General features: G+C 44.3%; 2 protein-coding genes across 6 annotated transcripts in view; one reads left to right on the top strand and one right to left on the bottom strand.

Moving 5' to 3' along the window:
- The window catches only part of LOC132382233 (uncharacterized), a 41,785-nt gene extending 20,014 nt beyond the window's left edge, over positions 1 to 21,771 (bottom strand). For 2 of the 5 annotated variants that reach the window (XM_059952260.1, XM_059952263.1), the window contains exons 1-2: positions 21,561 to 21,771; positions 19,244 to 19,329 (exon numbers count right to left, since the gene is read on the bottom strand). The gene's annotated coding sequence lies outside the window, so the exon portion shown is untranslated. Of the gene's footprint in view, positions 1 to 3,598; positions 3,938 to 19,243; positions 19,330 to 21,560 lie in introns of those variants that run through there. The other 3 variants (XM_059952261.1, XM_059952262.1, XM_059952259.1) reach the window with 3 other exon arrangements.
- The window catches only part of nmnat1 (nicotinamide nucleotide adenylyltransferase 1), a 47,907-nt gene continuing 44,888 nt past the window's right edge, over positions 21,767 to 24,785 (top strand). Inside the window, exon 1 of the mRNA XM_059951624.1 lies at positions 21,767 to 21,905. The gene's annotated coding sequence lies outside the window, so the exon portion shown is untranslated. The remainder of the gene's footprint in view (positions 21,906 to 24,785) is intronic.

Below are 24,785 nucleotides of genomic sequence, written 5' to 3'. Positions count from 1 at the left end.
ATAGAATAATAACCATAACAGAATCAATGAAAGACTGCCCAACTTGGGTGTTCAACCAGAGCGCAGAAGACAATGAACTGTACAAATAGAACAAGAAAGAATAATAATAATAATAAATATCGAGAACATGAGATGAAGAGTCCTTGAAAGTGAGGCCATAGGTTGCGAGAACATTCTTTTCAATTAAGGAATTTACATTCAGGTAGAAAGAGTAACAGTAATCAGGGAGTTACCAGAATGTAGTGAAACCCAATTTATTCTATCCTTTCGGGAAGAAAATGAACCTCAAAATCCACCTCGTTATGATCTTGTACTTTATTGTTGATCTGCACTGCACTTTCTCTGTAGCTGTGACGCGTTATTCTGCATTCTCTTATTGATTTACCGTGTTCCACCTCAACACACCATGTCATGATCTGTATGAACAGTGTGCAAGACAAGCCTTTACCGTACCTCAGTACATGAGTCAATAATAAACCAATTCCAATGGCTCAGCCTGCACACTTCTCTGGGATAGAGAACTGCAAAGATTCACAGCATTCTGAGAAGAAGTTCTTCCTCGAAGTTCAAAGTAAACTTATTATCAAAGTGTGTAGTTTGTCTAAAGTATCTGACCGTCCGATTCTTTATTTTATTCCTGTCCACAGATGCTGCCTGACCTGCTGAGTTCCTCCAGCACTGTGCGTGTGTTGCTCGGTTTCTTTGTCACCCAGCTTTAAGAGCTCCCAGCAGGGCAGTCTCCCCATCTGTCAATCAGAGCCCACAAGTTACACTCTGGAGTGAAAGCTGCCAGGCAGCACACACACACAAAAAAACAAACAGCTCAGGACATTCTCACTACCCACACAATCAAAATGACATGGTCACAGCCACAGTGACCTAGAGCGAGCACCTCAATCTGTTGAGGAAGCGGCAAAGGGGATGCATTACTACCATGTGTGTCCTGCACAGCAGAAACACAACCAGAAGACATAGGAGCAGCATTAGGCCATTCAGCCCATCCAGACTGCTCTGCAATTCCATCATGGCTGATTTATTATCCCTCTCAACCCCATTCTCCCCATAACCTTTGATGCCGTGACTATTCAAGAACCTAGCAGCCTACCTTCACCTACTTTCAAATATACCTTCATCTACGCTTCAGGAGGAAAAGGAGGCAGCATTAGTGAATACAAAGCAACCAAATCTGTTGTGGCTTCCATTCATCCCCAGCGATACGGTAGTGCAGTGGGTTAGCGCTACGCTATTACAGCTTGGAGCGTTGGAGTTCAGAGTTCAATCCCCGCGCTCTCTGTAAGGAGTTTATATGTTCTTCCCGTGAACCTTGTGGGTCTCCTCTGGGTGTTCAGGTTACTTCCCACAGTCCAACGATAAACCAGTTAGCAGGTTAATTGGTCATTTTAAGTCGTCCTGTGATAAGGCTGGGGTTAAATAAGTTGGTTGCTGGACAGTGTGGCTCATTGAGCCAGAAGGGCCTGTTCCAAGGTGTATCTCTGAACCAAAGAAAAATTAAATTGTAAAACCATACTTGATTTTTGCCAGATCCTTCCAATATCATAACCTCTCTTCACAAGTCATTATAGAAGGCCAAGCCATGGAATAAATCTAGAGGGAAAGGTACAGCAGACCAGAGGTGTAGGCCTGACTGTCCCTTTTCTTGGCCATTATGACATCATGTGACACCTCCAACTCTGGGCCGAGCCCAGTGATTAGCCTTGGGACAGACTCAGGCCAGACTTCCCCTTGCATCTCACCCGTAGCAAAAGAACTTATGCACGGATTAAGAAGTAGGTGTGAGCTTTCAATTTTTTTTTGGTATTAACTGCTTTTATGAATTTCTTCAGCGATGTCCTCGTCACACACAGGCTTCTACAGCCACGTTTGGTTCCCACCAAATAAAATGACGAGCCAGTCCAAACAGGTCGGACTCACAGGCTGAGCACACCACACAACATCCTGCCTCAAAATGGAAAGCTGTGGCAGGGGCTTTGTTGTGGCATCCTCACAGGGTAAAACAACCCCAGTTCTGAGCTGGAGACCTTAGCCATGGACAAGGATTTCCCAAACACCACCAAGGAGCTGGTCTTAACTCTCGTGGCCCTGGAACTGTACTGAGACAGGTCCAAGAATGACCAGGGACACAATAAAGACTTGGTCTTTCTGGTGGAGTGGGTGTGAGGTCACGATCAAGGCTGTGTGGAAGGGTCATCCCAGACTGATACAGACACACATTCTCAGTGAGAGTCATGCACAATACATGGGATACGGTGACTCCAGGCTACATGTGTAGACCAACCAGGTTCTGGAGGATCTGCCTGGGAATTGTTCTTCACAGGGCCCAACCACCCAAATCTCCCGTATGGGGGTTGACCTTTGAAGCAGTGTACTCACCAACACTCTTCACAAGTGGGCAATTATTACAGCTCCTTAAGGTGTCACTAGTGGGATTCAGTTTCACACGGTGACCAATTAGCTGAGGAATAGGGGAAGGAGAAAAACAAGGGTAAGTGGGGGAGAATGAGAGGAGAGGTGAGGAAAGGAAGAGGAGAAAAGGGGAAGGTGGAGCAGAGAGAGAGAGAGATGAGAGGAAAGTGGAGGAGGAGAGAGGTAATGAGAGAAAAGGTGTTGAGAGGGAAGGAGGAGAAAGAGAGAGAAGGAAGAGGTAAGGAGAGAGGTGAGGAGATGCAAGAGGGGAGGAGGAGAGAGAGAAGAGGAAAGATGAAAGGAAGAGAAATGTGATATGAAGAAAGGGAAGGAGGAGGAGGAAAGATGGAATGTAGAAGAAGGGAAATGAGAGGAAAGTGGGAATGTAGAAGAGAAAATTGAGTGGCGAGGTGGGGAAAAAGGAGAGAGATAAGAGGAGTGGAAAGCAGGAAGGTGAAGAGAGGAGCGAGGAAGGAGTGAAGGAAGTGGAGAGGGAGGGAAAAGGGTGGTAGTGAGGGGAGAGAAGGGGAGGTAAGGAGAGAAATTGAGGAAATATTGAGGGGAGGGGAGGAAAGATGGAGGGCAGGTGACTACGAAGGGAAGATAGTGGAGTCGATATTCAAGGGAAGGGGGTTGGTTGAGGCAATAAAACAACGATCTTGGCGGGCTTCAATGCAGGGTGGGGGAACTGTTTAAATGGGCCTCAAATAAAAATTCCTAGATCTCACGGTCAGACGGTGCGCATTCTGCAGCACAAAATGACCATCGAAATGTATGCCGAGTGACAGTAACGGGGCCACAGGTGTGTCCCTGGAGAAAGGGGCCACTCTCTCACCTGTGGAAGCGATGGGTATCCTGAGTGTTGCGGCGGGGGTCGCCCGGGCGACTCCAGGCAACCGGCAACATGTAACCAAATCTCCTGTTGCAAGTTCCAGCCGCCACGTTACATGCCGCTGCTCACACCAACAATTGAGAGCCAGAGGAAACTAAACGGATGGATTAAACGCGTTTAAAATTGCTAAAAAAAAACCTTTCAGCTATTTTATTTTAACTTTGGGAAGAGGATGGTTTGTTCAAGGCTGAGGCTCACTACGAAGCAGTAACTTTGGGTAACAATTTCCCGCGGTAGTTCAAAGTTTTTTTGTGTGTGGTTTAAAGTATAATGCAGGCTCACCTTCATTGTCTGCTAATCTTCCTGTAGAGAACGGTTACAGCCTCCGCACTCTTAACAACCACGAAGTTGGCAACGAGAAGCAAGACTAGGAGTAACATAGCGAAAGACTGGGCGAGGAGTCTCAACATTGTGTTTGCATGTGTCGCGGCCAGCGCCCTGTTCACGGTCTGGGTCCCTCTCCAATCCATCTCTCACTGATCCAGGCTTTATCCCGCTCTCTCGTTAGGTAGGTCAGAATTCACCTCCTCCTCCACCAACTCGCTTGGTTTTAAATCCCACCCTTCCTCTGTATCTCGCCACTCTCTCGGATACCAGGTAGTCCTCCAGCTCGTGTTCCTCTGACCTGCACCTTCTGAATTAACATTTCGTGTGCAAAATGGTGGAGGATGAGGTAAAAAATGGCTTTGGGACTCATCCTGGTTCTTTATTCGTCAGTCTATTTCTCTTGAAAATAAACAGGCCCTTCGGCCCATCATTGTCATGCTGGTCATCATATGTCCCTCTATACTTACGGTAATTCCTTACCCCCCTTCTCTCTTTTCCGTTCCTCATTCTGACTCCCCTCTTGCCCCTTCTCGTCACCTACCTCTGGTGCTCCTCCATCTCTTTCTCCCATGGGGCTAACAGATCAAGTCAAGTCACTTTTTAATTGTCATTTCGACCATAACTGCTGGTACAGTACACAGTAAAAAAAGAGACGTTTTTCAGGACCATGGCGCTATATGAAACAATACAAAAACTACGCTGAACTACGTAAAAATAACAGGAAAAAAAATTAGACTACACTAGTGTAGGTGTGGTGTAGATGGACTCTGGGTTGGCAGAGATCAGTGGGGCCGAAGGGCCTTTTTCTGTGCCGTATGACTGTAATTGTGTTCTTTCTTGTATAATTTGTGTTTACGTTTTTCTTATGAATACTGTGTCTCCAATCCCAAGTGCCTACAAGTTAAGTTTTTCATTGGATGTGTGCAGATGATGATAAATTTGGCAAGGGAGGATGTAAATCTGAGAGAAATGCGGGTTAGGAGTGTGGACTGTGCCCAGCGGTGTGGTTTGGGGGGGGGGAGGGTGGAGAGAATAGCTGAGTTTAAGATGACTGCAGGAAAGTACATGGGGGGGTGTGGAAGTGTGGAATATCAGAGGTATGTTTTTTACACTGAGTGTGGTAAGTTCGTGGAAAGCCCCACCAGAGTGGTGGAAGAGGCAGATACATGAGAGACTCTTAGACAGGCAGATGGACGATAGAAAGATGGAGGGCTATGTGGAAGGGAAGGGTTGACTGATCTGTTACGGCAGGTTTAAAGGTCTGCACAACATTGTGGGCTGAAGGGCCTGTACTGTGCTGTAATGTTCTATGTTCCATTTACCAATGGATAACCTTTAACAGAAACTGGCCCATTCTGATACAGAGAGAGCGAGCCACCTGAAAAGTTCATTGAGACTTAGTCTGGGAGACCCTCCAAGAGGACCACTACCGTGTGGTGGTTTGGAGGTTTCGTGCCTTAGTGACCCGGAGAGCTACATTGGCTGGAGTCAGGGCATTTTGCTTTGGCTCTTGGTAGGGTCACCCATCCCAAACGGGTCAAAGAGTAGAGACCAGACTAAGTGGACCACTGGTCCTCCAGGTTCAGAGATTCAGCTCAGGCCTATCAACCCTGACTGGTCAAACAAAACTGTTGCGGAAACAGCAGTGAAGAATCCCTCCTCATCTGAGTCTCTACCCGGGACTTGTGTGACTGACGGTAGTGAAAACCGGGAGGAAGGAACTGAACACTGCCAGAGATGGAGCCCATTCATTGCTGCTCGAAATGCCAGTGGGCATTAGATAGGAATGGGAGATCAGACTGAGTACAGAACCAGATTGGGGAGGCGGGCTGGGCAGATGGGAACAGTGAGGAGAGGGCACCCAGTAGGTCACCATATGTTCATTCATTTTCTTGTGGGCATTCACAGTAACTACAAAGAAACACAATAGAGTCAATAAAAAATATACAGAAAGATGGACAAGCAACCAGTGTGCAAAAGACGACAAATGGTGCAAAGAGAAACAAAAAAATAATATTTAAAAATAAATAATATTGAGCATAACCTTTCTATATTTTTTCATCTCCTTGGCTCTTCAAATAAACCTTGGTAACTGATTTCCTTTTTAAGTTATTTCATCTCGTTATTGAGATACAGCACGCAACAGGCCCTTTCGGCCCTTTGAGCCGGGCTGCCCGGCAACCCACCGATTTAACCCCAGCCTAATCACAGGACAATTTACAATGACTGATTAACCTACTGACAGGTACAACTTTGTACGTCTTTGAAACCGGAGCACCCAGAGGAAACTCACGCGGTTGCAGGCAGAATGTACAAACTCCTCACGGACAAGCAGTGGGAATTGAACCCAGGTGGCCTGGACTGTAAAGTGTTGCGCTTACTACTAGGCCTTATTGATCAGCTTGTGACTTGTGACTGATGGATGGTTAGGTCATCGACCCAAAACATTCTGACTGTCTCTCTCCCACAGATGCTGTTTGAACAACTCCGTACCTTTCTGTTTCTAAAACAGAAAGAGCGAGCCTTTCCTGTTGTGTCAGGGCTGACTGTAAGGTCAGAACAAACAGCTGGAGGAAACCAGCAGGTCAGGCAGCATCTGTGGGAGGGGAAGGAACTGGTGAGGTCTCAGGTTGAGACCCTGCATCAGGGCTAAGAGTGGAGGGGGATGAGAGCCAAAGGGAAGAGGGGTAGAGGTGAGATAGAGACAGTCATGATAGATATAGTGAGAAGGGTTGAAGTCAGGTTACTATCACTGGCATGTGACCCAGATGACAGGTAGATAGAGCCAAATGAGAGAGGGGTGGAATTGAAGACAGAAGTAAGGAGGTGAGAATCCTTTCCTCACAGATGCTATTTGACCGCAGTTTTTTTTAAAGTTTGCTCTTGATTCCAGCATTCCACCAGGTCCAGGAACAGATATTACCTCTTAACCATCAGGCTCTTGAACCAAAGGAGATAACTTCACTTGCTCCATCATTGAAATGTTCCCATGACCTATAGACTTACTTCCAGGGACTCTTTATCTCATGTTCTCAATATTTATTGTTTATTTATTTATTATTTATTTTGTACTAGGACAGTTTGTTGTCTTTTGCACATTGGTTGTTGGTCCACCCTGTTAGGTGCGGTCTTTGATTCTATTATGGTTATTGGATTTACTGTGAATGCCCACAAGAAAATGAGTCTCAGGGTGTTATATGGTGATGTATACGTACTTTGATAGCATACAACACAAAGCAGACTTCATCCCAGCTCACCCATGGCTGACCAAGATACCCATCTAAGTGATTCCAATTTGTCCATGTCTCTCTAAACCTTTCCCATCCATGAGTCCCTGTCCAAGTCCTGGCTCTCGTGTCTCCATCATCCATTGTAACATTGAGATAATTTTTTCTCTCAGCTGGATGCAGTTTGACTGGCTGGGTATCTCCAACGTTCCCTGGTTTCTCTGTGGCATAGTGAAAATGATGGGACGTTCAGCTAAGATGCAAGTGATCCCATGATGTTACTTTGCACAAAATAATGTCTGTGAAGTGGCATCTCTGATGATGCAATGTAATCTTTCCGATCCACCCTCTCAAGTGATCCAGTCCAGGATTTCTCTCTCTTTCTTTTGCTTCCTGCAGCTAATCCTAACATGGCGCTTTAGGCTGTAGCCAAAACCATTTACATAGGATGAATGTTCCTTCAATTTGCAATGCAAACACCGCATGATTTGCTTGAATAGTTTTTTGCCTGTTGGGCCTTTCAAATAGAAGAAAAGACTTGGAGGGAGTGTGTGAGAGAGACTAAAACTAGTTTTAGATAAAATGAGAAGAAAAATTATTTCAAAATTTTAGCATTGAAGTTATGCAACAACCTTGATAATTTTTACTAGTAGGGCGCTTTACAGTATAGGCAACCTGGGTTCAATTCCCGCCGCTCCTTACAGACGTTCTCCATGAAACCGCATGGGTTTCCTCCAGGTGCTCTGGTTTCCTCCCACAGTCCAAAAACAGACCAGCTAGTAGGATAATTGGTCATTGTAAATTATCCTGTGATTAGGCTAGGGTTACCTCTATCTCTTTTCTCCTTAAATTACTTCCTTAAAATGCAAATCTTTGACCAAGGCTGCTCTAGATGATTGATTGACAACTCTCCTTTAAAGCTACACACTCAAAATGCTGGTGGAACGCAGCAGGCCAGGCAGCATCCATAGGGAGAAGCACTGTCGACATTTCGGGCCGAGACCCTTCGTCAGGACTTCTCCTTTAAAGCTCCCTGGGGTGACTTGCTAAATTCAAATTGCTGGATTAACCAAAGTTCTTTCTGTAGAATAACCTGTGATGTTTATAAATAGAAATGCACACTAAATACTGGAGGAACTCAGCAGGCCAGGGAGCATCTATGGAAATGAATAAACAGTCGATATTATGGGCCAAGACCCTTCATCAGGGCCGAAAAGGAAGGGGAAAGATGCCAGAATAAAATGGTTGTTGGGGGGAGGTGAAAAAGGATTGCTGGAAGATGATAGGTGAAGCCAGGTGGGTGGAAAAGTTAAATGGCTGGAGAGGGAGGAATCTGATAGGAGAGGAGAGTGGACCATAGGAGAAAGGGGCCCAGAAGGAGGTGATAGGCAGGTAAGAAGAGTAAAAGACCAGAGTGAAGAATAGAAGAGGAAGGGAGGGGATGGGAATATTTTTTTTACCAGAAGGAGAAATCAATATTTATACCAACAGGTTGGAGGCGACCCAGATGGAATACAAGATTTTGCTCCTCCACCCTGAGGGTGGCCTTATTGTGGCACAAGGGGAGGCCAAGGACAAATATGTTGGAACAGGAATGGGAATTGGAATTAAAACGGGCCACCGAAAAGTTTTTGGTGGATGGAGCGGAGGTGCTCAAAGAAGCAGTTCCGCCAATTTACAGGTCTCGCCAATGTAGAGGAGGCAGTGTTGAGGGCATCGGACGCAGTAGACGAACACAGCGGTTTTATAGGTGAAGTGTTCCCTCACTGGAAAGACTCTTTGGGGCCCTGAATGGAGGTGAGGGAGGAGGCGAATGGGCAGGTGTAGCACTTTGGCTGCTTGCAGGGTTAAGTGCTGGAGGGATGAATGGACAAGGGAATCACAGGGGGAGCAATCCCTGTGGAAAGCGTGGCGGGGGGGGGGGGAAGGTAAAGATGTGTTTGGTGGTAGGATCCCTTTGGAAATGGCAGATGTTGCGGAGAATGACGTGTTGGATGTGGGATGGTAGGTAAAGACAAGAGGAACTCATCACTTTTAAGGCCAGAGTGAAGAAGACCAGTGGGAAGATAGGGTGTGTGCAGATGTGGGTGAATTTATTTCCCTCTATAGATGCTACCTGACCTGCTGTATTCCTCCAGCATTAGTGTGTGTTTCCAGCACCTGTGCAGAATCTCGTGTATTTTTAATAATAACCCTGGGTGGTATGATTGGAGCAAAGGAAACAAGTTTTTTAGTTTATTATCCTCAGTTTCTCTGGGAGAAGGCCCCTACCATGGCGTCATGACCGTGTGCTGAAGGCAGTAGCAGAAAATAGCTCCTCGGCCATTAACTACAGTGTGTACCTCTGCCAACCCAGAAAGCCCATAGCCTGCATCAAACCTGGAGCCCAACCACAGCCTCAGCTCAGAGCAGCAGGCTTGCTCGCCACAGCAACTGAAAGTCTATCTGGGAAAGCAATTAAAGTTCCCTGACTTCATCCCTGAGGCCTGACGTAGTCATTCAGTCAGAAACCTGGATGCAGGTGGTCATGGTAGAACTGACAGAGTCTTTGGGAGACCAGATTGAGGAGGCATTTGAGCGTAAGAAAGCCAAATACCAGGATCTGTTAGAGCAATGCCAGAATCAGGTGGAGGGCTCGTGATGAGTGGGGTACAGAGGTGGGGTATAGGGCTTTTGCTGGCAGTGCACTGTGCAGAACCTGCTCTCTCCTTGGCATTACGGCACTGCAAATTAACGAGCCATCAGGACCATCGCAGAGGCTGCTGAGCGAGCCTTCAGGTGGCCATGGATCAAGAGGTGTGACAAGTGCCAGCCACTGGGACTCAAGCCAGGGCCTGATCAATCCCGGCTGGGTGGCCTGGGTGATAGTGTCTGATGTTGAAAGACCCAAAACACTCCAGGTTACATCAATAATGATGGTTTAAATTTTTAGAATTTATTTATTGAGACACAGTGCGGACTAAGCCCTTGCGAGCCTTCGAGCAATGTTGCCCAGCAACCCCCGATTTAACCCTAGCCTAGTAACAGGACGATTTACAATGATCGACTGTGGGAGGAAACCACAGCCCTAGGAGAAACCCAACACAGTCACGGGGAGAATGTACAAACTCTTCACAGACAACTGTGGGAATTGAACCCGGGTCGCTGGTATTGTAAAGCGTTGTGCTAACCACTACGTTACATGCCACTCTAATAATGCGTCCCAGCACATCCTAGGGTGTATCTCAGGATCTTGAACATTGCTGAAACCTGCAGTTACTCTCTCAGTCTGGTTAATAATCAATGATATGAACAAACATGTTTGTATTATTACTGAAAATCATTAAGAATTTGAAAAAAAACTATGCTAATTTTTAATGATAGTTTTTCTTACCTATTTTTGAGACAATTAACATTTAAGACAATAAACAGATTCCTCTATTCCCTTCTCCCTCATAATGATTCCCAGCTAATTCTTCAGAATCAGGTTTATCACTGACATACAAGATAAGAAATACGTTCAGCAGCAGTACTGTACAAATTAACTACAATAGATTATAGGTAACTAGTGTGTAAAAAAAAGTAATAACAAGGGTCATGGACTGTTCAGAAACCTGATGGCAGAGTGGAAGAAGCTGTTTCTGAATCATTGAGTGTGAGTCTTCAGGTTCCTGTACAGGTGTCCCCCACCCCCACCCCCTTTACAAAGGTAGAGCGTTCCTTTGAAATCTTTCTTAAGCCAAAATGGCGTAAAACAAAGAACCATTCATTTATATGGGAAAAATGTTCATAAAAGTGAAAATCCTCTTTGAAATGCGAAAACAGGTTACTAATGTAGGTCTTTTGTAAAAGCTAAGCGGTGTAAAGTGAACATTCGTAAAGCGGGGAACACCTGTACCTCCTCCCTGATGGTAATGACGAGAGAGGGCACGGCCTAGATGGTGAGGTCCTTAGTGATGGATGCCAACTTCTTGATGCAACATCTCTTGAATTTGTCCTAGACATCTTCCAGAGATCAGTGCAGTCCATATTGTTCGTGCAAACAGCAAATTATTTTATGACGTAAAATTATTTAACGTAAAATCATGCTGACAATGTTGACAGAGCTCTTCAACATTGAAGGTGGCTGAGTGTACAACTCTCTTGCAGTCCTGTGCCTTGGAGCCTCCATATCAGGTGATGATGCCACCGTTCAGAATGCTCCCCACCATACATCTATATGAATTTGCAGGGGTCTTTAGGGACATGCTGAACCTCATCAAGCCTTTAACCAAGCAGAGTTGCTGGTTGGCCTCCTTCATGATTGTACCTTGCCTCATTCACTCCCAGTAGTTGTGGGTTCTGAACTCTTTGGGAAAAGTGGTTCCTGCTTAATTTCCTAATGCATTTGAAAGGCTTTTCCCTACAAGTAGACACCTGTACGTATTCAGACAGAAGCTTCAATATTGAAGGTACACCTCAAGGGTAAAGAGGCTCAGCTCTGTTCATCCTTTTCCTGATATCAATCGTAAGGCTTTGTCTGCTCCCTCTCAGTCTGACCTAAAATATTCTATACCTTTGATTTGATAAAGACCAGGTGAATTCTTCCTGATGTCAATTCCCAATCTACATCCTAACTCACATTACATAAAATCATTTGCTGTTTGCACAAACAATATGGACTGTGTGGGTTTCCTCTGGGTGCTCCAGTTTCCTCCCACATTCCAAAGACGTATGGGTTAGAGTTAGAGTTGTTGGTGCTGATAGCTTGACACTTGTGGGTTGTCCCCAGCACATTCCCCACTGATTTACATAAGAACATAAGAGATAGGAGCAGGAGTAGGCCAATCGGCCCCTCAAGCCTGCTCCGCCATTCAACAAGATCATGGCTGATCCAATCTTAACTCTAGTTTTCTCGGAATCCCACAAGGCAACAGTGCACCATGCCACCCATTTTATTTTATTATTCATCCTGCTCAAACCCATGTGATCACCTGGGGAGAAAAAAACGATTTGCCAATTGAGGAGAAAAAATTTGGAAAATTCCTCTCCAACCCATCCAGGCTATTGAAAACTGGTCCAGGAGATCACATGGCTGATCTAAACCTAGCCTCATGTCCACTTACCTGCTCGCTCACCGTATCCCCTAATGCCTTTTTATCCAGGAAAATGTCTATCTCCATTTTGAATTTATTGAGTGTAGTAGCTTCCATAGCTCTCGGGGCAGTAAATTCCACAGCCCCACTACCCTCTGAGTGAAGAAATTTCTCCTCATCTCAGTCCTGGAACAGCATCCCCTTATTTTAAGATTATGCCCCCCTAGTCCTAGTTTCACCCATCATTGGGAACATTCTCCCTGCATCCACCCGATCAAGCCCCTTCACAATCTTATATGTTTCAATAAGATCGCCTCTCATTCTTCGGAACTCCAATGAGTAGAGTCCCAATCTACTCAATCTCTCATCATACATCAACCCACCCATCCCCAGAATTAACCTAGTGAACCTTCTCTGCACTGCCTCGAGAGCCAGTATGTCCTTTCTTAAATATGGACACCAGAAATGCACGCAGTACTCCAGGTGTGGTCTCACCAATACCCGGTACAACTGCAGTAAGACCTCCATCCCCCTAGCAATAAAAGCCAGCATTCCATTGGCCTTCTTGACCACCTGCTGCACTTGCATACTAACTTTTTGTGTTTCCTGCACCAGGACCCCCAGATCCCTTTGCACAGAAGCACTTTAGAGTTTCTCTCCATTTAGATAATAACTTGCTCTATTATTTTTCCTGCCAAAGTGCAAGACCTCACACTTGTCAGTATTATATTTCATCTGCCAAATGTCTGCCCAATCACTCAGCCTATCTATGTCCCCCTGCAGGGTTTCAATATCCTCCGCACTCATTACACTCCCTCCCATCTTTGTGTCATCAGCAAACTTCGATACGTTGCACTTACTCCCTTTCTCCAAATCATTAATATAGATTGTAAAGAGCTGGGGTCCCAACACCAACCCCTGTGGAACACCACTAGTCACCAACTGCCAGTCTGAGAATAAACCATTTATCCCAACTCTCTGTTTTCTGTTAGAAAGCCAATCCTCCACCCATGCCAGAATATTATCCCCAATCCCATGATTTTTTACTTTAAGTAATAATCTTTGGTGTGGCACCTTGTCAAATGCCTTTTGGAAGTCCAAATACACCACATCCACTGGTTCCCCTTTATCTACCCTATATGTTATGTCCTCAAAGAACTCCAACAAATTTGTCAACCATGACTTCAATTTTGTAAAGCCATGCTGACTTTGTCCTATTAAGCTATGTTTATCCAAATGCCCTGTTACTGTTTCCTTAATTATTGATTCCAACATTTTGCCAACCACAGATGTTAGGCTAACTGACCTATGATTCCCAGCCTTCTGTCTATTCCCCTTTTTAAATACAGGAGTTACATTAGCATTTTTCCAATCTGCCGGGACCATTGCCGAGTCCAGCGAGTTTTGAAAAATTATCACTAATGCATGCACAATCCCGACCGCCACTTCCCTTAAGACCCTAGGATGCAAGTCATCCGGTCCAGGGGATTTATCCACCTTCAGTCCCATTAATTTTTCAAGTACCATTTCCTTGGTGATTTGAATCGTAGTTAGCTTCTCTCCCCCTACAGCCCCCTGTTTATCCAGTGTTGGGATATTTTGAGTATCCTCTACTGTAAAAACTGATACAAAATATTTGTTCAGCGTTTCCGCCATCTCCATGTCCTCTACCATTAATTTCCCGGTCTCATCTTCTAGGGGACCAACATTTACTTTAGCCACCCTTTTACTTTTTATGTAACTATAAAAACTCTTACTATCTGCTTTTATGTTTTTCACCAATTTACTTTCATAATCTATCTTCCCCTTCTTAATCAATCTTTTTGTTATTTGCTGCTGATCTTTAAAAGCTTCTTGATCTTCAATCTTCCCACTAGATTTAGCTACCTTTTATAACTTTCTTTTTAATCGTATACTTTGCTTTATTTCTTCACTTAGCCACGGATAACTATTTTTTCTTTTACACCCTTTTTTCTTCAGTGGAATATATTTTTCTTGATAGTTGTAAAATAACTCCTTAAATATACACCACTGATCAAGTGCTGATCTACCCTTTAATCTATTTTCCCAATCCATCTTAAGCAATTCCGCTCTCATAGCATCATAGTCTCCTTTATTTAAGCTCAGTACGCTTGTTTGAGATCCAACCCTCTCATCCTCTAATTGAATATGGAATTCGACCATGTTATGGTCACTCATTTCAAGGGGATCCTTTACTAGGACATTTTTTATTCGTCCTGTCTCATTACACAGGACCAGATCTAAGACTGCTTGCCCCCTTGTTGGCTCAGTAACGTATTGTTCAAGGAACCCATCCCGAATACACTCAATAAACTCTTATAACCATATAACAATCACAGCACAGAAACAGGCCATCTCGGCCCTCCTAGTCCGTGCCAAACTCTTAATCTCACCTAGTCCCACCTACCCGCACTCAGCCCATAACCCTCCACTCCTTTCCTGTCCATATATCTATCCAATTTTACCTTAAATGACACAACTGAACTGGCCTCTACTACTTCTACAGGAAGCTCATTCCACACAGCTATCACTCTCTGAGTAAAGAAATACCCCCTTGTGTTTCCCTTAGACTTCTGCCCCCTAACTCTCAAATCATGTCCTCTCATTTGAATCTCCCCTACTCTCAATGGAAACAGCCTATTCACGTCAACTCTATCTATCCCTCTCAAAATTTTAAATACCTCGATCAAATCCCCCCTCAACCTTCTACGCTCCAATGAATAGAGACCTAACTTGTTCAACCTTTCTCTGTAACTTAAGTACTGAAACCCAGGTAACATCCTAGTAAATCGTCTCTGCACTCTCTCTAACTTATTGATATCTTTCCTATAATTCGGTGACCAGAACTGCACACGATATTCTAAACTTGGCCTTACCAATGCCTTGTACAATTTTAACATTACATTCCAACTTCTGTACTCAATGCTGTGATTTATAAAGGCCAGCGTTCCAAAAGCCTTCTTCACCACCCTATCTACATGAGACTCCACCTTCAGGAAACTATGCACTGTTATTCCTAGATCTCTCTGTTCCTCTGCATTCCTCAATGCCCTACCATTTACCCTGTATGTTCTATTTGGATTGTTCCTGCCAAAATGTAGAACTTCACACTTCTCAGCATTAAACTCCATCTGCCAACGTTCAGCCCATTCTTCTAACCAGCATAAATCTCCCTGCAAGCTTTGAAAACCCACCTCATTATCCACAACACCTCCTACCTTAGTATCATCGGCATACTTACTAATCCAATTTACCACCCCATCATCCAGATCATTTATGTATATTACAAACAACATTGGGCCCAAAACAGATCCCTGAGGCACCCCGCTAGTCACCGGCCTCCATCCCGATAAACAATTATCCACCACTACTCTCTGGCATCTCCCATCTAGCCACTGTTGAATCCATTTTATTACTCCAGCATTAATACCTAACGACTGAACCTTCTTAACTAACCTTCCATGTGGAACTTTGTCAAAGGCTTTGCTGAAGTCCATATAGACTATATCCACTGCCTTACCCTCGTCAACATTCCTCGTAACTTCTTCAAAAAATTCAATAAGGTTTGTCAAACATGACCTTCCACGCACAAATCCATGCTGGCTACTCCTAATCAGATCCTGTCTATCCAGATAATTATTAATACTATCTCTAAGAATACTTTCCATTAATTTACCCACCACTGATGTCAAACTGACAGGTCTATAATTGCTAGGCTTACTTCTAGAACCCTTTTTAAACAATGGAACCACATGAGCAATACGCCAATCCTCCGGCACAATCCCCGTTTCTAATGACATCTTAAAGATCTCCGTCAGAGCTCCTGCTATTTCTACACAAACTTCCCTCAAGGTCCTGGGGAATATCCTGTCAGGACCCAGAGATTTATCCACTTTTAAATTTCTTAAAAGCGCCAGTACTTCCACCTCTTTAATTGTCATAGGTTCCATAACTTCCTTAATTGTTTCCCACACCTTATACAATTCAATATCCTTCTCCTTAGTGAATACCGAAGAGAAGAAATCGTTCAAAATCTCTCCTATCTCCCTCGGCTCCACACATAGCTGACCACTCTGATTCTCTAAGGGGCCAATTTTATCCCTCACTATCCTCTTGCTTTTAATATAACGGTAGAAACCTTTCGGATTTACTTTCACCTTATTTGCCAAACCAACCTCGTATCTTCTTTTAGCTTTTCTAATCTCTTTCTTAAGATTCCTTTTACATTCTTTATATTCCTTGAGCAATTCCTTTACTCCATGCTGCCTGTATCTATTGTAGACATCCCTCTTTTTCTGAACCAAATTTCTAATATCCCTTGAAAACCATGGTGCTTTCAAACCTTTAACCTTTCCTTTCAACCTAACAGGAACATAAAGATTCTGTACCCTCATAATTTCACCCTTAAATGACCTCCATTTCTCTATTACATCCTTCCCATAAAACAACTTGACCCAATCCACTCTCTCTAAATCCCTTCGCATCTCCTCAAAGTTAGCCTTTCTCCAATCAAAAATCTCAACTCGAGGTCCTGTCCTGTCCTCCATAATTATATTGAAGCTAATGCTATTGTGATCACTGCTCCCCAACACATACATCTGTCAGCTGACCTATCGCATTCCCTAACAGGAGATCCAACACTGCCCCATCTCTAGTCGGTACTTCTATGTATTGTTGCAAAAAACTATCCTGCACACATTTCACAAACTCTAAACCATCCAGCCCTTTTACAGAATGAGCTTCCCAGTCTACGTGTGGAAAATTAAAATCTCCCACGATCACCACCTTGTGTTTACTACAAATATCTGCTATCTCCTTACACATTTGCTCTTCCAACTCACGCTCCCCATTAGGTGGCCTATAATACACTCCTATCAGTGTTACTACACCTTTCCCATTCCTCAATTCCACCCAAATAGCCTCCCTAGAGGAGCTCTCTAATCTATCCTTCCAAAGCACCGCTATAAGATTTTCTCGGACAAGCAATGCAACACCTCCTCCTCTGGCCCCTCCTACTCTATCACACCTGAAGCAACTAAATCCAGGAATATTTAGTTGCCAATCACACCCTTACTGCAACCATGTTTCACTAATAGCTACAACATCATAATTCCAGGTATCAATCCACACTTTAAGCTCATCCACCTTTCTTACAATGCTCCTAGCATTAAAATAGATACATCTTCTTCAAGGCTGCCGTGTCCGACTTGATTAGTCCAATCAATAAGAAAGTTAAAATCCCCCATAATTATAGCTGTTCCCTTATTACAAGCCCCAACTATTTCCTGATTTATGCTCCGACCAACTGAGTTACAGCTGTTTGGAGGCCTATAGACTACTCCCACCACTGCTTTTTTCCCTTTACTATTTCTTATTTATACCCAAATTGTTTTGTTATCCTGATCCTTTGAGCCAATATCATTTCGCTTTATTACAGTGATTTCTTGCTTTATTAACATAGCCACCCCACCTCCTTTTCCTTCTTGCCTGTCTCTCCTAATTGTCGAATACCCTTGTATGTTTAATTCCCAGTCCTGGTCACCCTGCAGCCATGTTTCCGTAATTGCCACAATATCATAACCATACGTAATTATTTGTACCGTCAACTCATCAATTATATTCCTAATACTACGTGCATTCAAATAAAGGACTTTCAAATATGTTAGACACTTATTTCCTACCTTTTCCTTTTGTACAACTTTACGCTTATCTCCGTACATTCTTTCCCCTTCTGACACACTCTTGTCTTTTTATTCCTCCACTTTACCTACATCCATTACCTTCTCCATTGTCTTTTTAATTATTTGCTCTCTAGAATCCTCCCCCCACTAGTTAGTTTAAAGACCTCTCTGCAGCCCTAGTTATATGATTCGCCAGGACACTAACCCCAGCCCGGTTCAGGTGAAGCCCGTCCCTCCGGAACAGTTCTCTCCTGTACCAGTACTGGTGCCAGTGTCCCAAGAAGCAAAACGCACTTCTCCCACACCAGACTTTGAGCCACGTGTTTAACTCCCTAATTTTATTTAACCTAGCCAAATTTGCTCGTGGTTCAGGTAATAATCCAGAGATTATTACCCTTGAAGTTCTGTTTTTTAATTTAACCCCTAGCTGCTCATATTCCTGTAACAGAACCTTCTTCCTTGTCCTATCTATGTCACTAGTACCGACGTGTACTAAGACAACTGGATCCTCCCCCTCCCACTGCAAGTTTCTCTCCAGCCCAGAAGAGATGTCCTTAACCCTGGCACCAGGCAGGCAACGTAGCCTCCGGGACTCTCGCTCTCGGTTGCAGAGAACCCTATCTATCCCCCTGATGATACTGTCCCCTATTACTACAACATTTCTATTGACTCCCCCCTCTGGAATGGCCCCCCACTCCATGGTGCTATGGGCAGGTTGCTCATCCTCCCCACAGTCCCCGCTCCTGCCCTCACAGGGAGTTAAAGCCTCGAATCTGTTGGACAAGAGCAAGGCTTGCACCTCCTCCAGCCCTACCTCCTGGATTCCCCTACTTTCCGCACTCATAGCCACACCATCCTGTGCTTGACTGCAATCTACATTAGTTAATCTATTAGGTGTGGCTATCTCCTGGTACCCTGAGTCCAGGAAACTCTCCCCCTCCCTTTTGTGTCGCAGTGTTTGAAGCTCGGACTGCAGCTCATCAATATGAAGCTGGAGTTCCTTGAGCAACAAACACTTGCTGCAAGTGTAGTCGCCGTGTCCCTCAATGGGGTCTACCGGTTCCCACATCTCGCAGCAGTAACACATCCCCATGCAAATAACAGATTTCACTTTATGTTTCAATGTATATGTGACAAATAAAGTTATTCTTATTAATTTCTATTTTTATTCTATTAATTTTTAAAAATTGGCTACCTTTATAATAAGGACAACAGTTCAATAGTACTCCTCAGCTTCTCACTTCATCCCCCACTTCCTTCATCCACTCACCTGGTCTCACCTAACCCTTTCCAATCCCAATATCCGCTTCTGACTTCTTCCCCTTTCCTTTCCAGTCCTGGTGAAGGGTCTCAACTGTTTATTCCTTTACATATATGCTGCTTCACCTCCACCATTTTGTGTGATTCCCAGCATTTCCCAGATCAATAGCATGTGTGTGTGAAGGGCTTTAGTAGCTTAGAACTGCATCTAAGAAACACCATCACTGCAGAACATTTCTCTGGCTATTTCTGCAGAGCAAGTCAAACTGACTTTCTTGTCAAATGCATAGTTACGGTTTCTGTGTTACACTGTATAAAACTTTAATTAGGCTGTGTTTGGAGTACCGTGTACATTACCAGATGTCAGAATCAGAATCAGGTTTATTATCACCAGCACGTGACTTGAGATTTGTTAGCTTAGCAACAGCAGTTCAATGCAATACCTGTCAATATAGAAAGAGAAAATAATAAATAAAATGAAAATAATAATAATATATCAATAAGTAAATCAATTACAGTATACGTATATTGAATAGATTAAAAACATGCAAAAATCAGAAATACTATATATTTGAAAAAAAAGTGAGATAGTGTTCAAGGGTTCAATGTCCATTTAGGAATCAGATGGCAGAGGGGAAGAAGCTGTTCCTGAATCGCTGAGTGTGTTCCTTCAGGCTTCTGTACCTCCTACCTGATGGTAACAGTGAGAAAAGGGCATGCCCTGGGTGCTGGGGGTCCTTAATAATGGACACTGCCTTTCTGAGACACCGCTCCCTGAAGATGTCCTGGGTACTTTGTAAGCTAGTACGCAAGATGGAGCTGATGAAATTTACAACCTACAGCAGCTTCCTTCAGTCCTGTGCAATAGCCCCTCCATACCAGACAGTGATGTAGCTTGTCAGAACACTCTCTACCATACATCTGTAGAAGTTTTTCAGTGTATTTGTTGACATGCCAAATCTCTTCAAATTCCTAATTAAGCATAGCCACTGTCTTGCTTTCTTTATAACTACATCGATACGTTGGGACCAGGTTAGATCCTCACTGATCTTGACACCCAGGAACTTGAAACTGCTCACTCTCTCCACTTCTGAGCCCTCTATGAGGATTGGTATGTGTTCCTTCGTCTTACCCTCCCGGAAGTCCACAATCAGCTCTTTCATCTTGCTGACGTTGAGTGCCAGGCTGTTGCTGCGGCATCACTCCACTAGTTGGCATATCTCACTCCTGTACACACTCTCGTCACCACCTGAGATTCTACCAACAGTGGTTGTATCATCAGCAAATTTATAGATGGTATTTGAGCTATGCCTAGCCACACAGTCATGGGTATAAAGAGAGTAGAGCAGTGGGCTAAGCACATGCCCCTGAGGTGCACCCGTGTTGATCATCAGCAAGAAGGAGATGTTATCACCAATCCGCACAGACTGTGGTCTTCCGGTTAGGAAGTCGAGGATCCAATTGCAGAGGGAGGTACAGAGGCCCAGGTTCTGCAACTTCTCAATCAGGATTGTGGGAATGATGGTATTAAATGCTGAGCTATAGTCGATGAACAGCATGATGTGGAGGTCTTGGAAAGGATACAAAAGAGGTTAACCCAGATATTGCCTGTATTAAAGGGTAAGAGTGGTTGGACAAACTTGGTTTGTTTTCTGTGGCGTGGGAGAGGCTGAGGGCCGACGTGATAGAAGTTAATAAAATTATGAGAGGCTGAGATAAAGAGAATCGTTAGGGAGATAGAGTAGGCAGGTTAAAAATACCAGTGGGCATAGGTTTAAGGTGAGGTAAGTTATTTTACACAGAGTGACAGGTGCTGGGAATGAACTGTGAAGATTGGTAGTGGATCAGAGAGTGGCGTTCAATAGGCACATGAATATGCAGAGAGGATCCATGATACTCCTCTTATCCATGCACCTGTCCAAATTTTTCCTAACTGTTGAAATGCAATCTGCATCAACCATATCTGCTGTTCCACACTCTCATCACTCAGTGAAGTAATTCCCTCCCCCCCCAAGATTCCCTTTAAATATTTCACTTTTCACCACTAGTTCTAGTCTCGCCCAAATCTCAATGGAAAAAGCCTGCACAGATTTACCCAATCTATCCCGTAAGACCAGCAATCAACCATTTGGCCCATCGAGTCTGTTCCAATCCTGCCTTCTCCACAAAATGGAGGAACATGGATCGTGTACAGAGAGAGGGATTAGTTCAGCAGGGACAGTGTGGGCCGAAGGGCTTGTTCCTGCCCAACATTATAGAACGGCAACACCGTCTCGTATGGGGGGGGGGGGGAAGGCTGCTGCCCAAAGTAAGTTGCAGAGCATTGTAAGCTTAGTCAGCTCCACCATGGGCAGTAGCCTCCATGATGGTGTCCAGGACATCTTCAGGGAACGATGCCTCAGAAAGCCACCCCCTGTCATTAAGGAACCGCCACCCAGGACATGCCCTCTTCTCATTGCTACCATCGGGAAGGAGGTACAGGAGACTCAACAACTCAGGAACAGCTTCATCCCCTCTGCCATCAGATTTCTGAATGAACATTGGGCCCATGAACACCACCTCACTACTGTACTTTATGTTTGCGCTAATTTAACTATTATATGTATTTATTTACTGTAATTCTGTATTTTCTCTCTGTGATTCTGAGGTACATTACAAAGAAAAACCTGCTTACAACAGGCACGTAGATCACCAGAACATACTGTATTCATGAACTATAAATAGAGACCGGGCCCGAATTTCCAGCCTCCCCTGTATTTAATCCCGTTAATGTCGCCTCAGATCCAGTTAACCCGCACTCTGGCGCGTTTCTCGTTCTGATTCCGCAGCAGGAGTATTTAAAAGCGCCTCCACCGTGCTTGTTCACTTGGTGTTTTGCAGCCGCTGCCGATTTCACTTGAGGCGACGTTAAACCACCGGTAGGTCTTGAATTCCCTTTTAAAGACGAGCGCGTCTGAAAGTACCAGGAAGTGAGATGAGAGGCCGCGGTGGAAGCTGGTGTCGGAACGACGGGTTTCTGGTAATTGTCAGCCGCTTGAAATCCCCAACCTTTGATAATACTAGAGTTTGCAGGCTGCAGGCGCGCCTGTCCTTGTGGCCGGGGTCACACCGTGTCGCCGCTCGGTAACTCCTGTGACTGAAATTCAGTTTAAAGCAATGCCAGGTGCGAGTGTTAAACCGCCAAAGAAGCATTCTAAAGGCAGGATGATTCAGCCCTAGGGGGTAAGAGAGGTCAAGGTCAGGTTAAAAGCAAAAAAAAATAGAGTGGGGCCTTGGAGAAATGGCGGACGAACTTCCTCAGCATTTTGCATCAGGCTTCACTGCGCCAATTCGAGAGTGTCGGGGGGCAGAAGAGAGTGTAGTCGCTGTTACTTGGGAGAAGATGCTTGGGAAGCTGAAAAGGTAAATAAGTCAGCTGGACCAGATGGACTTCGCCCCCGGTGTTCTGAAAGAGATGGCCGAAGAGATTGTGGAGGCGTTAGTGATCATCTTTCAGGAAGAACTGAGTGTCAATCCACTCCTTAAGGGAGGGAGAAGAAAGGAAATTATAGGCCCGGTTAGACTGACAAGTGGTTGGGGAAATGTTGGAATCAGTTATTAAGTATGAGATTTCAGGTATTCTAGAGGCACATGATAAAATAGGCCCAAGTCAGCATGGTTTTCTAAAAGGGAAATTTTGCCTGATAAATTCTTTGAGGAAAAAACAGGCTGGCGGGATAGACAAAGGAGTCAGTGGATGTTGTTTACTTGGATTTTTAGGCCTTTTTGACAATGTGGTGTACATGAGGGTGATAAACAAGATAAGAGCCCGTGGTATTACTTTAAAGATACTAGCATGGATGGAAGATTGACTGACTGACTGACTGGCAGGAGGCAAAGAATGGGAATCAAGGAGGCTGGTTGCCGGTGATTAGTGGTGTTCTGCAGAGGTTGCCGTGGGGACTGCTTCTTTTCATGTTATACGTCAATGAGCTGGATGACAGAACTAATGGCTTTGTGACCAAGCTTGTAGAAGGTGGAAGGGTAGGTGGTGTTGAGGAGGTAGGAAGTCTGCAAAAGTACTTAGACATGTTAGGAGAATGGGCGAAGAATTGGCAGATGGAATATAGTGTAGGGAAGTGTATGTCAGGAATAAAGGCATTCACTATATTCTAAATGGAGAAAATTTTAAAAATCGGCAGTGCATAGGACCTTGGGAGCCCTCGTGCATGATTCCCTACAGGTTAGCTTGCAGGTAGAGTCAGTGGTGAGAAAGGCAAACGTAATGTAATATTCATTTTGAGAGGATTAGAATGTAAGAGCAAGGATGTGATGCTGAGGGTTTATAAGGAAGGAGCACAGTTGTGAGTGGAGTTGAGCTCCGTATCTAAGGAAAGATGTGTTGGCATTGGAAAGGGTCCAGAGGAGGTTCACAAGAACGATTCTGGGAATGAAGGGGTTAATGTATGATGGCGTTGGATGGCTCTGGACCTGGAAGTGAAATGAAGTGAAACTCACTGGAGTTTAGGAGAATGAGGGGGGGAATCTCATTGAAACCTATTGAATATTGAAAATATTAAGACGGAGTGGATGTGAAGAGGATGTTTCCTATCGTGGGGGAGTCTCAGACGGATGCCGATTTAGAACAGAGGTGAGGAAGAAATTCTTTAGCCATAGGGGTAGTGAATCTGAAATTCATTGCCACCTATGGCTGTGGAGGCCAAGTCACTGAGTATATTAAAAGCGTCGAAAGTTACAGGGAGAAGGCAGGAAAGTGGGGTCGAGAGGGGTACTAAATCAGTCATGATGGAATGGTGAAGCAGGCTAAGTGGACCGAATGGCCTAATTCTGCTCCCATGTCTTGTGGTCTGATGGATTTGTAAGTGCTGTCAGGGAATCTTTTAGAAACAGACATTTGGTTAACTTTCCAACGGAATTGGATTTCCAGGGCATTGGGGAAAAAGATATTGGACTGGATCTCTGGGAAGCTTTTTGAGAGAGTTTGGGATAGACGCGTTGGGCCACAAAGACTCCGAGTCTGTTCTGACTGTGAGAGGGTAGAAGAAGTAAATTCTGGCAATCAGAATCAGATTTATTATAAATTGTAAATTTGTGGTGAAGAAAGCTTTTTGTATGCTGGCCTTTATAAATCTGAGCATTGAGTATAGGAGTTGGGATGTAATGTTAAAATTGTACAAGGCATTGGTGAGGCCAAATTTGGAGTATTGTGTACAGTTCTGGTCACTGAATTATAGGAAAGATGTCAACAAAATAGAGAGAGTACAGAGAAGATTTACTAAAATGTTACCTGGGTTTCAGCACCTAAGTTACAGAGAAAGGTTGAACAAGTTAGGTCTTTATTCTTTGGAGCGTAGAAGGTTGAGGGGGGACTTGATAGAGGTATTTAATATTATGAGGGGGATAGATAGAGTTGACATGGATAGGCTTTTTCCATTGAGAGTAGGGGAGATTCAAACAAGAGGGCATGAGTTGAGAGTTAAGGGGCAAAAGTTTAGGGGTAAAACGAGGGGGAACTTCTTTACTCAGGGTAGTAGCTGTGGAACAAGCTTACAGTAGAAGTGGTAGAGGCAGGTTCAATATTGTCATTTAAAAAAAATTGGATAGGTATATGGACAGGAAAGGAATGGAGGGTTATGGACTGAGTGCAGGTAGGTTGGACTAGACAAGAGTAAGCATTCGGAACGGACTAGAAGGGCCAAGATGGCCTGTTTCTGTGCTGTAATTGTTATATGGCTATAAATCGTAAAGTTTGTTGTTTTGATGTAGTAGTACAGTGCAGTACCTGACATCACAAGACATAGGAGCAGAATTAGGCCATTCAGCCCATTGAGTCTGCTCCACCATTCAATCATGGCTGATTTATTATCCATCTCAACCCCATTCTACTTCCTTGTGCAAC

Source organism: Hypanus sabinus, chromosome 27 (genome assembly GCF_030144855.1).
Source record: "Hypanus sabinus isolate sHypSab1 chromosome 27, sHypSab1.hap1, whole genome shotgun sequence".
NCBI lineage: Eukaryota > Metazoa > Chordata > Chondrichthyes > Myliobatiformes > Dasyatidae > Hypanus > Hypanus sabinus.
Note: the sequence above shows the minus strand (reverse complement) of the source record. Positions and strands in the feature narration are given on the sequence as shown.